The following is a 17539-nucleotide window of genomic DNA, read 5'->3' as shown; positions in this document are numbered from 1 at the left end:
AGCTCCTTCAGCAGGGACCGAAACTGTCGGTGCGCCAGTCAGCATCGCTTCACCATGAAATTCATCATCTTTGCCACTGTGGCCATGAACTGATTGAGATCTGAAGTTGACATTTTTGGACACAGATTTTCTTGATGTATTGTGCAGCGGAGTTTGATGATAGTGTGGCCAACTTTTCCTTTAATCAGTTTGATAGCTCCCTTTTGTCTCCCAACCATGGCAGGAGCTCCATCTGTGGTCACTGCAAACATCTTCCCGATGTTAATCTACCGTTCCTTAAAATGTCAAGTTAATGCCTTGGCTATGTCTTCACCTTTTGTTGCGCCAGGCACTGACTTCAAGCGTCGTTCCTCTCTGTCAACTGAATCAAAGTACCTTGCCATGACTGCCAACATGTCATTCACGTCCTTGCGTTCGTCAAGTGCAATGCTAAATACCTCAGCATCTTTTAATCCAGTTTTGGCCTTTTTAGCAGCCGGCTCTGCCATTCTTGACAACATCTGTAATGCGTGGGTCTCTGGGAACGTGGGTGGGAGGGTTAGGGGTTAGGGTTAGGGTGCAAGTGTTTATGCCCCGGGGTGCCACGGTGCACCAGTGCCAAAGGTTGCCGACCCCTGGTCTACAGTAACCCAGAAGATTTTGTACACAGGAGTCATTGAGCGTGTCATAACTCTGTGTGTATGGAGGGCTCTGGTTAAGCAATGTGTTTTGTCCCTTCAGTCTTTCCGTAGTCAGTTCAGGCAGAATATGGAAGTTAAGAAGATGTTTTTCATGTTCTCCTTCATGGCCAGAAAACATTTGCCTGTAAGTATTCTGGTCAGTTTGTAATGAACACAAAAAATGTTGTTGGGATTAATATTTGTTGATGGCAGTTGTTTTAATCTCTACAGTTAATTCATGCTTGCTAACCGCTAGCTTGCCAATGGTATTTTTCATAGACATTAGCCTTAAGGTAACTTATCGTTTGTTATACATTTTCATGTGTAATGTTGTGTGATTTTGCTGAGAAAATTACTGATGTATATTCTGTATGTTTGCTTAGTTTTACAGATGCCTCAGGTGGGCGGCATGGCTCAGTGGGTCGAGTCGAGCTCATGTTGAGGTGTCCCTGAGCAAGACACCGAACCCCAAATTGCTCCTGATGGGTCGTGGTTGAGGGCCTTGCATGGCAGCTTCCGCCATCAGTGTGTCAATGTGTGCATGAATGGGTGAATGTGATGTATCATGTAAAGCACTTTGGGTAAAAGCGCTTTATAAGTACACACCATTTACCATTTACAGTTTTCCTAAGTCAAGATTTTAAAACAGATTCAGCCTCTAATCTGCTGAGCTGTGGAAGCATCTAGATCATGCCACACATACGAGTGGCAACAGAATATTTACATTACATTATAATCCATTATTTTTGATTGTTGCATCGGTGCAGAATCGTCCACATTCACATCGCAATGCATCCATAAAAATCAACACCCCTACTCAGAACCATTTCAAGGAATTTCCCAAAAACAATACAAAGGAAACAGAATTGAGTCTGTGCTTATAGAGTATACAAGCCATGATGAAAGAATTTTATATTTTTTCATGGTTCTTCTGTAATTCTCTTTTGTGAATCTCCAGGTTGATTCTTAGAACTTTAGGGGAAATTCAATGTCTGTGCTTTGCACTGGTCCTTTTCTGACAGCTGGACAGCGAATACTATCAGCTTGTGGTGCCTTGTGCTGTAGAGGTGCTGGGAAGTGGTGCAAATAGGCCTGTCACGATAACAAATTTTCTCAGAAATTATCATGATAAGTGATAATATTGCACAAAGCGATAATGTTGTCATTTTGAGACCATTTAGAAACTAATATAATGACAATGCCATAATAATGAAAGTACACCCTATCAAAGATATCAAACAATAAAATTCTAAAGAACATTTTACACTGGAACTGGAGGACATTTAAAAAAAAAAAACAATAAATAAAATGGACTCTCAGTCTCATTAGCAATGAATAAAAACCAAACACAATAAGTATGATGGATAGTAAAGTCTGTTCTGTAAACAAAATTGCCTTTAAAAAAAATATTTAAAAAAAAATATTAAACATGAGGCTCAGACAGGGAAACCTGGCAAAACCAGTTAGTATCACTGTATTAAAAAAAATAAATAAAAAAATAAATATACATATATATATATATATGTGTGTGTGTGTGTGTGTGTGTGTGTGTGTGTGTGTGTGTGTGTGTGTGTGTGTGTGTGTGTGTGTGGATCAATACAAGAGCACAGCACAGAAGGTCATTGGTAAAAATACCAGAGGAGCAAAACACCAGCTGCTGGTAGATACAGTAGAACAGTCGCTTGGGACTGCAGAACCAGGGATACCAATCTGCGCACTGTCTGGATTGATTACAAGAAAGCCTATGACTCAATGCCACACATATGGATCATGGAATGCTTGGAGATGTATAACATCAACAGGACTCTAAGAGCCTTCATTGCAAACTCAATGCGGCAGTGGAAGACCACCCTTGAGGCCAACTGCAAGCCAATTGCACAAGTGTCCATCAAATGTGGCATATACCAAGGAGATGCCCTGTCCCCTGTGCTGTTCTGCATAGGTCTGAACCCCCTTATGGATACTATGTATATCCAACTCAGGAATGGGTCCACCATCAGCCACCTCCTCTACATGGATGACATCAAGCTGTACGCCAAGAGCGAGCGAGACATTGACTCACTGATCCACACAACCAGGATCTACAGCAATGACATCGGAATGTCATTCGGACTTGAGAAGTGTGGGCGGATGGTGACAAAGAGAGGGAAGAAAGTCCATTCAGAAGGGGTCTCACTCTCAGACGGCAGAATAGCAGACATTGAGGACAGCTACAAGTACCTTGGAATCCCACAAGCAAATGGCAACTTCGAACAGGCCACAAGAAAAGCAGCCCCAGCCAAATACCTCCAACGAGTAAGGCAAGTCCTAAGGAGTCAGCTCAATGGCAAAAACAAGGTCCTGGCAAGTAACAGCTATGCCCTGCCGGTCATCAGATACCCTGCGGGAATAAACTCCTGACCAAAGCTCCTGACCATGCAAGGAGGGTTCCACCCCAAATCCAGCACCCTGAGACTGTACACTAAGTGCAAGGAAGGAGGCAGAGGACTAGTGAGTGTCAGAACCACTATCCAGGATGACACATCCAACATCCTTGAATACATCAGGAAGATGGCCTCAATGGACGAAGTGTTCGGTGAATGTCTCAGAAAGTGGAAAACAGATCATGTGGTGATGGAGGAACCGTCATGGGAGGAAAATGCCCCTCCATGGGATGTACCACCGACAGATAACTGAAGTGGCTGATATCAAGAAATCCTACCAATGGCTAGAAAGGGCTGGACTGAAAGACAGCACAGAGGCACTGATCATAGCTGGTGTATATAAGAACTGGTGAGTCAATGGAGGACAGGTGTGACAGGTTGGGTTGATTGGAGAGCTGGGATTAGGGACAGGTGTGGAGGATCAGGGGCGTGCTGGAGGAGTGGCAGGACAGACTGTGACACTTTGAGGGAGAAAGAAAAGATGTGGGGGTGTGTCTCAATCCGTGCACTGCTGTACTTCCATCACTACATTTAAGTGCAAAGTGCGCTGACACAGGAATTTTAGCATGAACGCGGTGCACGGAAAGTACCCTGATGCTGCCCTAAACTCAGCCAAAAATCTAGTGTGAAACGATAAACACAACACACACTAAACGGACGCCATCTTGCTGACACAGCAGAAGGGGCGGGACTTTCAACCAGTTTTCAGAGCTGAACAATGGCGGCCAGCGAGTCAACGGTGCCGATGCAGGCAGGGGCTGTTTAGTAGAGATGTAAGTATGAAGTTATTTGATCATAATTCTAATATAAACAACAGCATCCTATCGATCTCTTCTACCCCTGAGGAGCGAAGGATCTGATCATTTGTTGGAGGCTGCGGTTATACCGACTCAGTGTAGTTTGCGCACGTAAATGTTAGCAGGTTTTAACTATAGGCTATATAGGCTATACATGTTAGAAATGATTAATGCTATAGGTTCTGTATGTTTATTCATGATTGTTGAACCTCCAGATTAAGCACTGCGGGGTCTCTGGCGTAAACAAAATGGTCCATGATCTGATAATTGATTAGGAAACGCTGCTGGTTTAGAGAACCAGCCTGTTTCCATGGTTACGCTGACTAAGCCGTAGCTGACGGTACATCACTTTAGATAAGTCTGCAAAATACATATAAACATAAATGATGTTTACTTTCATATGAACTGCCACTGTGTGTTCACCGTAGGTCACTGTGGCATCAAACTACCGAGCCAGCAGTGGCACTGAGGCATTTATCGCCTGGAGCTAGGATGCTGCTGTGGAGAAGAGGAGGAGGCAAGAGAGAAATAATTCAATAAAAAGTTTCTGCATCCCTGTTTGAGCGTCTTCATTACTGCATTTCATATTTTAAACAATGATTTCTAGTATAATCGTTTCCTGTTGCCAGACGTGAACGTTATCAGTGTAAACACCAGTGAGAACACATGTATATGATGTAAAGTACTTTAATTCAGTGAAGATATCTGTATACTTAAAAGCTGTTTACTAATGTTTTAAATTGCACTTTATACTAACAGGTATGGGGAAGACATGCAGACACAGGAACGTGTGCTGATGGTGTTTTCTATTATAAACTGAGGTAGACAGTATAGGCCAAGGTACTTTAAAAGCATTTAAAAGCAGAAAATATACATGCAAACATGTATGTGAACGTTATTTTGGATTTGGATTTTGGAAGAACTTGGTTGGACGGATTGTCCCTGAAAAGGTATTAAAGGAGTGGCGCTGCGATCAGGCAGCATGTAGGAAGGTCATATGCCTTAAAATTAATAAATAAGCTGCGTTCTGACTCATGTTCAGCTCGAGGAGGACCCTGCGTCTGCCTCAGATGCAACGTAGTTTATAGGTGGGGTTAAGTAAGGAGTAAACAAAAAGTAAAATCTAGAGGTGGAAATTCATTCTGTAAATTAAAGTAGCAGAAGAATCGCCATCAAACGCTGGAACATCCCACCCGGTAAGTTTAGAACGTCGGTGCTCCGTCTGGTCAGCACTGACCCACGATGGTGTCACTACAGGAGGAAGAGCTTAGTGAACACCACGCTCTACACTGCAGGGCAATCATGTAAGTGCACTGATGGAGACACACTCATGGTGAGAGTTAGCATTATATTTTTCTGATTTTAATATTTAGGGAGTCCAGCTGCTTTCACAACTAGCAATGACACGCACAGCTTTTTCATTTTTGTGTACAGTTGTGTTCATGACAGAAGCTCCTCTTCATCCTGTAATACCTCCGTCTTCTCCTCCATCATCTTCATTTCTTTCCTCCCTCACTGTTTATTCCTCACTTTTCTCCTCCCTCCATCCACACACAACTTTAATTGAAAAACACCCCAAGCTAATGTTTACTACAGACTCATTACTTGTAGCAGCAGATTTGCTTGTGAACTGCTGGCGTACATGTATACAACTAGACATGAATGTTCCAGCCTGCTTATCTGATGCACGGAGTTATCGTAGCTTGTTGTAAAAAGTTGCACTAACTGTTGCACTTCGTTACTAGCATTGACTGCCAGACAGGTTATGTTTGTGTTAGCTACCTGTGGCTAGTAGCTAACGTATAAACATTATCACTTACCGCTGTCTTGTATTCTTTTCCTCCTTCGTTCTGTTCTTTCTTTTCTGGCTTCCTGATGGAGAACTCCACTTCATGATTGCTGAAGTTTCATATTTTGCCGGCTGCAGGAATCACGAACCTTGCTGGCTTGCTACTGTCAGCAACTAGTGGAGGATTCCAGTAATGGTGTTGTTGCACTTTCCTACATTGACCATCACAGAATTTAAAGGAGCACTCAAATGGTTTGTCATTGCATTAAATTCATAACCTGTCGTTGTCTGGGAGCCCCAGGCCAGCTCAGGGCCCAAGGCAATTGATTGGTTTGAAAGGTAAAGTGAGTAGTTGCCTTCTCATTTGTCACAGCCAAAGACAGTCATGAAGTTGATTTAGGGTGCATTCGCATCAGGATAATTTGGGAATTTTGACAAATTTCATTGCTTCCTTTGGTTTGTTTTTGCATTGTACTGTACTCAAGCAGACCAAACCACATGACCATTTTGCAGTTACAACAACTGCTTGCTAGGGGGCGATATTCTCCCAAATGATTACTGACCAAGAAGAAAATCTGACTCATTGATCATCCAGGACCGAACCAACACAGGTAAACAATGGAGCAACCATAACTTCCTGCAGTCTGGTTTTACTTTGGTGTTCAAACCTGATCTGGTTTTCACCAGAATCTGTCCAGTATGAGCAGCAGGAGAGGCAGCCAGATATCCGACATGTTGCACTGCGACGCGTCCTATGTCCTCGCTTTGGTTCAGTGGACGGTCACACTGTCAGCTAACCATACCAGGGTGCACTTGCAAGTGAACCAAGACCCTCGGTTTTCAAGCGGACCAGAGTTTGCTTCTTTGGTCCGCACCAGAGTGTGAATGCACGTTGACAGTGTTGGAAATGAACCATACCATCCATGAAGGTGGAGCAGGGTTTGATACAAGAGCACCAAACAGTGTAAGTGTAAATGTGTCCTTACTGTCACTTGAACATTTTTTAACTCTGCATGTGCCTTAAGCACAATGTGACATCATATGTGCTTGTGCTGAACACACTCGTGCAAAAAGGACACACAAAGCGAGACCTTGACACATCCCCAGACTGTTCGGTTCTTTCCTGTCTGATCAAAACAAAACTCACATACAATTGAGTAACATGTTAAATCTCTGTGACATAAAATCATAGACACAGACTAACCCTGTGAAATACACACAGGTACATGTTTAAAATACATAACTCTCCTAATAAAACTTACTCCCTGTATAACACTTTAATTTCCTTCTTATTATCCTGCATCATCTTCCTCACTGCAGCCTGTTCCGTCTCTCTTATTTTCTGCGGGGGTTTGAAATATTTCCTCCACCTCTGCTTGTTTGACATGTCATGTCACTCCAGGTGGCCTGGACTACGCTGCCAACCACAATGCTTGCTGGCTAAGCTATGGAGAGGACACATTATTCACAGTCACACTAACATGAACACTTACACCACAGCTTTTTATGGCCCAGAGAGTATTACAAGGGGACTGAAATAGCTGGTGACTTGTGTATTTAGGTGCAGGTGGTCAGTATGATGGTACACTCGGACAGGTTGCTGGTTCATGAAATGGCTGCTAGACAACAGTTTACACTCAAACACATGTGTACAGTCAATTTAGAATCAATAATTAACTTCATGTGCATGTCTGTGGACTGGAAAAACCAAACTTAACCTGAAGAAAAGCCATTTAAATGTGAGGACAACACGCAGCTCCCCAAAGAAAGAGGTTGACAACATGTCTTGCACTAAAACCAGTTAGTGATGCTAGGAGAAAGATGATATTTGGTGTTTATAAACCTGTATATTTCCCACCAAGACTCAAATTTGAGTGAAACTGGGCTTTGTTTAGTGCAGAAATATTGTCATATAACATATCTGTGGAAGCATAATCCCAGTGTTACTGATCTGATCTAATCCAGCTCTGTTTCTGTTTTATGTTGTGAATGATGACATTCTAGGGTGGCATGGTGGTGTTTTGTTTGGCAATGTCACCTTACAGAAAGTAGGTTTCTGCTTTGACTGGGACGTTTCTATGCAATATAACATGCCCTGATGTGCATATTCCTACCGATGTCCAGCAACTCTTGAGTTGTTCCTATGCAGGTCACCTAGGCAAGTGTGAGAAAATGCTGTAAACTGAGAATGCTTTCAGAAATATAAATAATGATTGTTTGTTGTTGTCAATTTACAAAAAGTAAAGTGAAAGTAAACAAAAAAGCACAAAAACAAAAGTAAACAAAAGAAAATCACATCAATATTTGGGTTACGTCCCTTTGCCTTCAAACCGGCATAAATTATTATAGGTTTACTTGCAAAACGTCAGAAATTTGGTAGGACTGTGCTCGGCCAAGTAAACGTAGTGCAGCAGATGAAACACACATCAAGCTTTTCTCTCTTTGAAATCAGATGTCCAGCAATGCCTGCAGCTCAGAGCTGGCAGAAACCAGTGGGACCCAGGTACACCCATCTACTGTCTGGATAAGTCTGGCCAGAAGTGTTCTTCATGAAAGAATGGTAGCCAAAAAGCTGCACCTCTGATGAGGAATGCAACTCAACTATGCAGAAAAACATAGGAAATGGGGTGCAGAAAAATAGCTGCATGTGCTCTGGACTCTACAGTAGATATCTGGCTGTAGCAGAAGGAAGTTTCTTCACCGAAAGGCTGGAGAGACAATAGTGAGTGTCTGCATGCAACACTGAAGCATGGTGGAGGTTCCTTGCAAGTTTGGTCAGGATTAATGGTGTACTCAATGCTGACAAATACAAGCAGATACTTTTCCATCTTACAATACCATCAGGAAGGTGTATGATTGGCCCCAAACTTATTCTGCAGCAGGAAAATGACCCCAAACATACAGCCAAGGTCATTAAGAGCCATTTTCAGCATAAAGAACAACAAGAGATCCTGTAAGTAAGGGCATGACCCCCTCAGAGCCCTGATCTCAACAGCACTGAGTAGTTCGTGAATTACTTGAAGAGACAGGTTTGAGGAAGCTCCAAGATGTTTGAAACAACCTACCAGCTGAGTTCCTTCAAAATCTCTGTACCTACAAGAACTGATGCTGTCTTGAAGGCAAAGAGGGATGACACCAAATGTTGATTTCTCTTATGTTCATTCACTGCATTTTGTAGTTTGATAAAAAACAAAATCACATGAAACTTTCGCACAGTACTGATATATATATATATATATATATATATATATATATATATATATATACATACACAGAGAGAGAGAGAACCATCTCCTGATGGGAAACAGGACTCTCCGTCGGTCCAGAATCTCTCTTGGATATTGGTCGTTTACTCCAAAGTTCGTTCCCTTCAGTTCGCGGCCCTGGTTCTTCACCTGCTCCATCTGTTTGAAGCTGACGAACTTCGCTACAATCGGTCTTGGTCTGCTGGACCCGGGTTTCCTCCCGCCGAGACGATGGACTCTGTGAAAGGAGATGTTTTTCACCGTTTCATCCAGGAGCTTCAGGTGAGTCTGGATTAGAGATTTCAGGAATCCCATGGGTCACGGGATTCCCACGGGATGGGAGTCAATGTTACTATTAATCAAATAAAAAGAACTACACTACCCACAAGCCAACACTGCTTTCTGGCCGCTGCTTCCCTGCTGGAATTGAAAATAAGAAAAGGAATTAGTTAGCAAACACCCGCAGAGAAACCGATATGGCAAAAAATGATTTGCAACACAAAGTTAGAAGTAATGAGGTGTCTGTTAGGCAGAACTGGTTAGTAAAGGCGGACATATTGAACTTCACGAGAGTCAAGTGTGACGGTTTTTAACACACTGTGTGCCGCTTGTAAAACATGTTTAGTTTATGACATTTAGAAATGAGTGAAATACAACTTTATATGTTCTGTTTGGGTTTATTTAACTTTGGTAGACATGCTGTGAACCATGTACTGTTTTATTGTTGTTCCCCCTTGTTTTGTTTTGTTTTGTTTTGTTTTTGTTGCTGTTTTTTTGTTGTTTTTTATAATTGTAATTGACCTCTAAAAAAAGCTAGAAACACTGGTCTAAAAAAGAAGGCTGAGAACATTTAATCAAATTCAATGTACTGCCTAAAGACTAAATAAATTTTTAAAAATGGAATTGGGAGTAATTTTATCGGGTCCAGCAAGATTACATAAACTCCATAATTCAAAATAAATAAGATAAAAATAAATAAATAAATTAAATGATCAAGAGGAGCCTTATACCCACAAAGCTCATCTTAGCAAAGGAAATTTGTTCGGCCCAACACAACAGCCAGACCATCATTCTGCCGCCACCATGCTGGACAGGACAAGGTAAAAAAAAGTTTTAAAAAATAGAAGAAGTGAAAGAAGAGCAAAACATTTGGAGTGGAATTCTTTTTATTGCCTGTCCTGATCGGTTTTGTAACGCAGCGTTTGAAGGTCAACTTGCACCTTCTGCTTCTTAGTGAGCTTGCGTATGTGTGTTCCTGGGCTACCTAACGGTTTGTACCTAAACATGGGCACGCTTCCAGCTGACATGTTGAATTCACTCTACAGCACTAAAGCTCCACCCTGTCATCAAAGCTCCGCCTCAGTGTCCCTCTCCCTTACTGCCCGGAGTCCAATGATGAGCTCACTCACTGCAGTTGGAGCTTGTATTCTCAGGATGTTCGGACATTTATATTTAAGGGGGCTGATTTGTAAGTGGAGGGTGCTTACAGTGTTTCTGAGTATGATTCATTTAGTTTCCACATCAGGACTTTAATAACAATAATAGAATTCTCTGCTCCTGACCAGAGGGGTATTGCACGAAACCAAGATAAGGGATTAAGCCGGGATATGTTGGTTATCCTGGCTGAATTTAGCCCTAAGTCGGTTGCATGAAAGCAGCTCAAACTAAACCCGGCCAAGTTACTGTGGTGATTTATCCGCTGCAGCTAGCCTGCTCCAGACCAGGCTAACTGCTCAGGCTAAGATTAATCCTAGCGAGTCACCTGCATGTCCAACGTCAATTCTGTGAGGAATTAATGTGTTTTACAGCATGTCCATGGTCTTCCTAAGTATGGCGCGTCATTTTAATCATCCAGTATTAAAATATTACATATACAGTCACTGTACATTTAATCCAAATCTGTTCGTAATCGCAACAGCCTTTTTATATGGATTCGAGTTGCAGTATTATTACTCAGGCCAAGTGTTATATTGCTATGCTAATGAAGACTGCTCGTCAAAGTGCTGTCAGAGGTTTTATAAATATGTGTTTTATTGCATTAACTGAGATTACAAAACACAGCGGATGAGGTTACAAAGGTGTATTCAAAGAAATCCGTGAAGAGGGCAATGTAGAATATTCAGGTCCAACTCCCCTTCACCTGTTCCCTCTTCATAATGGCTTGCCCTTTTTCGGAGGATGTGCTGGACGAGGAAGCCCGCATCCTCAGAAGAGCATTCAGACATGAACGAGTCTTCAGGGACAGCTCACATCCCCTGGCCTTTGGAGATGACTATGTCATTGAGAGATACAGATTTTCGGTTACTGGATTTCCAGGTCCAGTTTTCTGAGTGTCCGGCGTTTAATCTCAAGGTCCAGCTCCATTCCTTGGAGCTTGCTCTTTTTGAGTCAGCTTTTAACATCTGCCAGCTCTCTCTCTCTCTCCAGGTGCCCTGAATAAAGCGTTCTGACAGTTTGTGAAGTCTGTAAAGGAAATGTCAATTAGCACAGCAGGATTTGTGCATAACGTAGATGTACTTTAGCCAATACTCACAATGTTACCAGGCCGCTTAGGAGACTGTGCAGCATCCGGGTCCTGCTACACATTTTCTATTAGCACCACATCACTGACTTCATATCCTTCTTGGAATAAATAAGCAGGCCAATCCCATAAAACTGACATGTCTCAAACCTTCTGGACTCCACTGACACAGTCTCCTCATCTGCAGATGTGCATTCTGCAGCTGCAGATGTGCCTTCCCCCTGCCGTATACATGCAGCGAGAGGACTCGGATTAAGATTTCACAGAACATACCAAGCCTGTGATTTCGAGACACTGTACTAACCGGATCATCTTCTGGTGGCTCCAAAAGTGTAATTGTGTTCCCAGACACTGCAAAGTTATCCAAAGTCAGACACTATATTATATTTGATTGTGTTCCATGTGCAGTAGAATTGCAGTACTTTGTGTACCTTGTATGAAGCGGACAGTTTCTGTGGCTGGGACAGAGTCAGTTATTGTCCCTCCCTGGATCCCCTCCATCACTGGCCTCCCTTTATTTAAATGGAGGCCAGTTCCTCTGCTGGAGTCACATCCTGGCTTGGTGGGCCGCCCCCTGTGCCAGTTTATAGGCCTTTTTTTAACTGCTACAATCATACAGACATTGAACATGTCAGCAGACACCTCATCTATTCACCTCATTTGTTCACGGTTATCTACTTTGGAGTCACTTACCAGCCTGCAAAATGTTCTTATATTTAATTTTTTCTTGCTGCCAGGTCCTTTTATGGCCAGACAGGTTTGTCCTTTATGAAGGACAGAAAGATAAAATAGATAAAAACGTTACATGAGGAAAATAGATTAAATGACACATTGTGGATGAATTGTTTGCACTAATCATACTCTACATTTCCTGAGTAACATGCACCTGCTTGTCACTCTTAAAGTATACAACAGTTAGTGGATTTGAAAAGTAATCCTTTAATTGTAGCCTAATTATGACAGTTCCAGTGGAGCACTGTTTATTAATTGTACAGTTTTTGACTACTTACGCATTGAGCCGGTCGACTATTGTCTGCCAGGCTCTCTCGCGTTCTTTACTTATGGCATTGGTTTTGCCTTTTTTCCTTATAATATCCTTAACTTCGTCAGAGAACTCCGTCAGGAGCTGTTGTTCAGCGGCCGTGACGTAGGAAGCGCGACTTTTATCCATTTCCCCATCGGTGATTCTGTGAGCGATCGCGAGGTCTGCTTCAGTATGCCGTGCACGCGCACTTATCCCAACTATCTTCACCTGGCTTAACCTAGCCGCACCTTCTCATCCTGGCTCAGCAAACGTGCAACCAATTAAGCCAGGATAGGCCGCGCAAGCTAGGTCAAGCTGGGCTTGCTTAATCATCCTGGATTTCTTTATTCTGGTTTCGTGCAATACCCCTCTGATCTTAAAGTTAGAAAACAAACATCCTCAGATGAGTGTGACAAGTTTATTTACCTGAAACAAAGCCAAACTACAGAAGATAATTCCACAGTTGTAGAACCACTGTTAGCTGCAATAACTTGAACACGTCATAAGTTGTCAGACTCACATTGTGGTGGAATGTAGGAGCACTCCTCCTCATAAAAACAAGCCCAGATCATCAGCCCTCCACCACTGTGCTTCTCAGCTTGGGATTCTCCAAACATGCTGCAGTGCTTTGTGACCAAACATCTCCACTTTCTGTCTTGATCCAGCTCCAACTCTTTTGGTTTGTTCAGATGAAGCTTTGTAAATCCCAAACAAGAAGAGGCTTTCTCCTGCTGCCGCTTCTAACAAGTCGCACGTCTTTTCCTAAGTCATGAACGCTCACCACAGGATGATGGACTCAAGGGCACCAACAGCTATTCCTCTGAGATCATTGCTGATGTCTTTCCTCCTTGGCATTATGACAGCTGAGCACTCCAAACTGCCAAAACTGAGATGGCCGCTTTAATGACGACTAGCCCTGAGGAGGCCTGGCTGTTATTTATCGTCTTAATTAAAGCAGATTGTAGTTTTTCACATATATGTTTCTGCATTTTAACTCAGTTTTTGTAAAATAAATAAAGGCATGGTGTAATATGTCACATGTTGCTGGTGCCTAATTACTATTAAATTTTTTTCTAAGAAATGATTTGTCTGATTTTTGTGAATTTATCCGAAATGAGATCTGGAGTAAAACTGCTTGCAAATCTGTCAAATTATTGTAATTATGCATAATTACAAAAAAAATTGGAGGATAGCTTTGGGGACAGTATTTTACTAAATGCATAGTTTAAGCTTTTAAATGCAAAGCAGCCAGGTTTCTGTTTATTTCAGAGCTTTTCACTCAAAGCAGGATGTGAAATGTCTGCAATGAGAAATGTGGCCAGAGAAAGTGGGAAAATGTGTTTTCATTCAGTTTACAAGAACATTAAGTCAAGGCACTTTTAAAGATGGAGACCAATCCTAATTCATCATCCAATTACATCCCAATAAAACAAATCCATGACGCGTTCCATAACAGTCCAATTTTTAATAATTGTGTTCATATAAAGCCAATTTATAGATATTAACAATGCAAACAACTGCACGTAATCTTCCAACGTGAGCGTGCACGGGACGGCGGGTCACAGAAAAACTTTTAACAGGAAAACCTCCAGCAGAACCAGACTCGGGAAGGATCCACCCTTCTTTCTGTTCATGTGGTTTGTGTGGAGAAATAAAAAAAATTGATCATTTTCAGACCATATATTTGTATCACTGATCCAAATGTGGGTCTACAAAAAACAGGGTGTATCGCAGCTGAAACCTGGCCTGAGCAGCACAGTTCCTGCACCTCTCAGGTCTGCCAGATTTACACCGCCATCACGATGCTTCGCAAGTTCAAACTGTCCGTCAGGTTCCGGCTGCCGTTGGGTCCAGTTCTTCTCCTCTAGTGCCCGGCATGCAGAGAGCTGCACAAACATTTACGTAGCAGAATGCTTTAAAGGCCTCTGCAGAGTCTTGGAAATCTGCCCGCTGCTTTGATGTCTAATCGACCCAGTTTGTGTGTGTGTGTGTGTGTGTGTGAGAAGCTAGTGTTTAGGTATGTATGACCTCTATCCTGGAGGATATGTTTGCTATTAAGTGGATATATTTATATTTTTTACATAAGTAGGTAAATATAATAGTTTTGTACAGAATGGATGCAATGATTTAAAGGGAAAGGTTTACTTAGTATATGGGTTTAAGGGACAAATGTTGTAAAAATGCACCCTTAAATGATGACAAAGGGCTACACGGGAACACCTGAACATAGACTGTTTTCATGCAGCCACAACTAAGTTCAGTATGAGTTGGAGTTACATGGATGATTCCACTCAGGCCTGAATACGACTGATGAACTACAGATTTTAGTGAGACGCATTCTCCCTCAGGGAAGAATTCCTCTGAAAACCACAAATAACTCAAGCTTTGCTTTTACTCCAAAGCTCAGTAAACCCTAACTGAGAAAAAGAAGCAAATACAGAAAGACTTCCCTAATATTCCAGGCAAACAGCAACATGTCTGCCTGACCGCCACCCTGCTTTGTTAAATGTTGTTTATGTAACACTGAGCGAGGGGAAGACCTCCATGATTTACGCACGTGTGAGGGTTTTAATGATGCTTGGTGCAGGTCAAGGTAATGATCATAAATAAGAGGTGAAGGAGAGGAGGAGGGGGGAAGAGCTGAGAAACAGACAGGTCTGGATTCTCTGATCCTGTGGTAACTTACAGCAAGTTGTGTTGACCTGAAAGCAGAGCAGTGGGAGTGGCTGGAGGGTCCAGCAGCAGAGAAGCATCTCAGTCCTCAACTGGCTCCATCCTCTGTGGAAGCATCCACAGATCAGCCACACCAGGAAAACACTGTAGATGAGGCAAAAATCCAGCCTTGCTGTCGGATGTGCTGATGCAGGCTGCAGATTTTAGTTCAGCTTTACTTCCACATGGAAAAAGTTAGAAGTGGTTCAATAAAGGCAAGTTTCTACAGAGACATTACAACACCAGAAAAAAGGAAGCACCATTTAAAATTAAAACCAAAAGAGAAAGGAGAACAGGTGGGTCTTTGACCTGGATCTAAATAAATTGAGTGTTTCAGCTGATCTGAGGCTTTCTGGAAGTTTGTTCCAGACATGTGGAGCATAGAAGCTGAATGCAGCTTCTCCATGTCTGGTTCTGACTCTGGAACTGATAAGAAACTGGTTTTACAACAAAAGAACTGGGTCGTGAATCAGCTCACGAACATGACAACACCTCGGTGGTTGATGAAGGACATGCTGATGTCTTCATATTTACATGATTTAAAACCAAAAACATCCTGGGCCCAACCTCACTGCCTTATATATATTTGTTTATTTACTGCTAGGAAAACAGGAAATGGGATTTATTGAGGTGCAAATATAAATAGAAGTGCAGTATTTAGGGCAAAATTATGACAAGCTTTCACAGTCAATATCTGGTCCGAGCAGCTTTTTCTTCATTAGAGCAGCAACTCTCTCAGACAAGCTTCGCATTTCTTTCAGTCGTTTTCAGGAACAGGAAAACTCCCGGCTTCCGGAAAAACTTTCCAAACTCTTCCTGGAATGCTTCCTCTCCACATGATCCCACAGTGATCCATTAATGATGTTGCTTGGGTTCTGGGGAGGATCCGTGGGACTCATCGAGATCTGGGTTCTGAGGAGGATCCATCGGACCCATAGAGGTCCGGGTTCTGGGGAGGATCCATCCCTCCATTAGACCTCCCTGTTTCCCTAATGGCTTCCTAACAGCTACACTTCCATGGAGACCATTTCTGATGAGGCTTTGGCCAACAGTATGTGGATCAGCTGAAGGTCCAGATGCGTCTCTGAGGTCCTGGTTCACGTCTTTGCTGGATTTTAGGTTTAAATTGGGAATTTGGGGCTCGTTGCAAAATGCACTTTCTTGTCTACATGAATAATCCAGCACAGTACAGTAAAACTTCCACAGTTTGTGGTTTTGTACCCACAGCGCCGCCTGCATACACACATGTTCTGATAGGATTGTGCAGCTGTTCCTTAGACCCGTGTTCTTGGACTGGACCGCTCTGCTCTGCTACCAGTTCATACAGCACAACCAACAACTGCAGGAAAACTTCCCGTTCCACTGGTCTGGTCGGCATTCTTGCAAGTTTGGAAATCTTTAAGTCTGAATGTGCTCAGCTTGGCTTTTGGAGATAATGATGTACGGCATCCCAGCAGAAACCTTTAAACCCTTGTCACCCTGCATAAGCCCTGATGGTCCCTGATGGCCCCAAACTGATTCAGCCCTCTGCACACCACGTCCCTTCAGACATTCCTTATGATCATTATGAAGTTTTATCTTTTCATGAAGTCAGAAAGGCCTCAGGGTTCTGCTGATTGGATCAGTGTTGATCCTTCTCTTTGTTTTAAAGCCTGACTGCGCCCTCTGCTGGACGAGCATAAACATCACATTCACAATTACCAGCGTTCAATTCACCTCAACTTTATTAGAATTTACAAGAGGTTCAGAAACCTGCTAAAACATTTTGAGTTAAAAAAAAAAATTATTTTACACTAATTAGATGCAATATAACATCCTTTCATATCCATCTGGTTTGTTTTTTATGAATTCTACTCTATTCTACTCTATTCTATTCTATTCTTTTAGATAAAGAAGCAGCTGCAGAGTCTCCTGCTCCCTTGTTATGGCCTTTTTACTGTTGCTCATTCCTGAGCGAACGGAGGCCATTCTGAGAGCAGACTGATGTGTTTTGGAAGTAGATCACTCACAGTTTGAGCCAATAATCTTTCACTTAAAGAAAAATCTAATCTGAGCAAATAAAATGCAGACACACAGATTAAAACACTTCTCAGATTCATTCATGATATTCTCACATTATTACATAAACTGTACATTTATCACGTACGAAGGACTTCCTGGTGCTTTCCCTTCATGCTGGCTGACACAATCCCGTTTACTCTGGGCTGACACTCTGGTCATACATACATCTCTCTCTGATGTTGCTGGGCCAGCTGATGCAGGCCGTGTGTGAACCAAATCATCGATAAGAAAACGTCACGTCACGGCCACATGTAAGTCGTAGTTCATTTAGCTCGGTCTAGTTTTCTCACGGATAGCACAACTGGGTG

The 17539-nt window shown here is 42.4% G+C and overlaps 1 long non-coding RNA gene across 1 annotated transcript; it reads right to left on the bottom strand.

Moving 5' to 3' along the window:
- Positions 1 to 434: 434 nt before the first annotated feature.
- LOC121651897 lies at positions 435 to 16278 on the bottom strand. The gene is made up of 3 exons (XR_006012524.1): positions 16148 to 16278; positions 13107 to 13109; positions 435 to 445 (listed from the first exon to the last, which is right to left on the bottom strand). It is a non-coding gene; the product is annotated as an uncharacterized LOC121651897 (long non-coding RNA).
- Positions 16279 to 17539: the final 1261 nt, after the last annotated feature.

This window comes from Melanotaenia boesemani, chromosome 13, assembly GCF_017639745.1.
Source record: "Melanotaenia boesemani isolate fMelBoe1 chromosome 13, fMelBoe1.pri, whole genome shotgun sequence".
Lineage (NCBI taxonomy): Eukaryota > Metazoa > Chordata > Actinopteri > Atheriniformes > Melanotaeniidae > Melanotaenia > Melanotaenia boesemani.
This window is presented reverse-complemented; position numbering and strand designations above follow the sequence as displayed.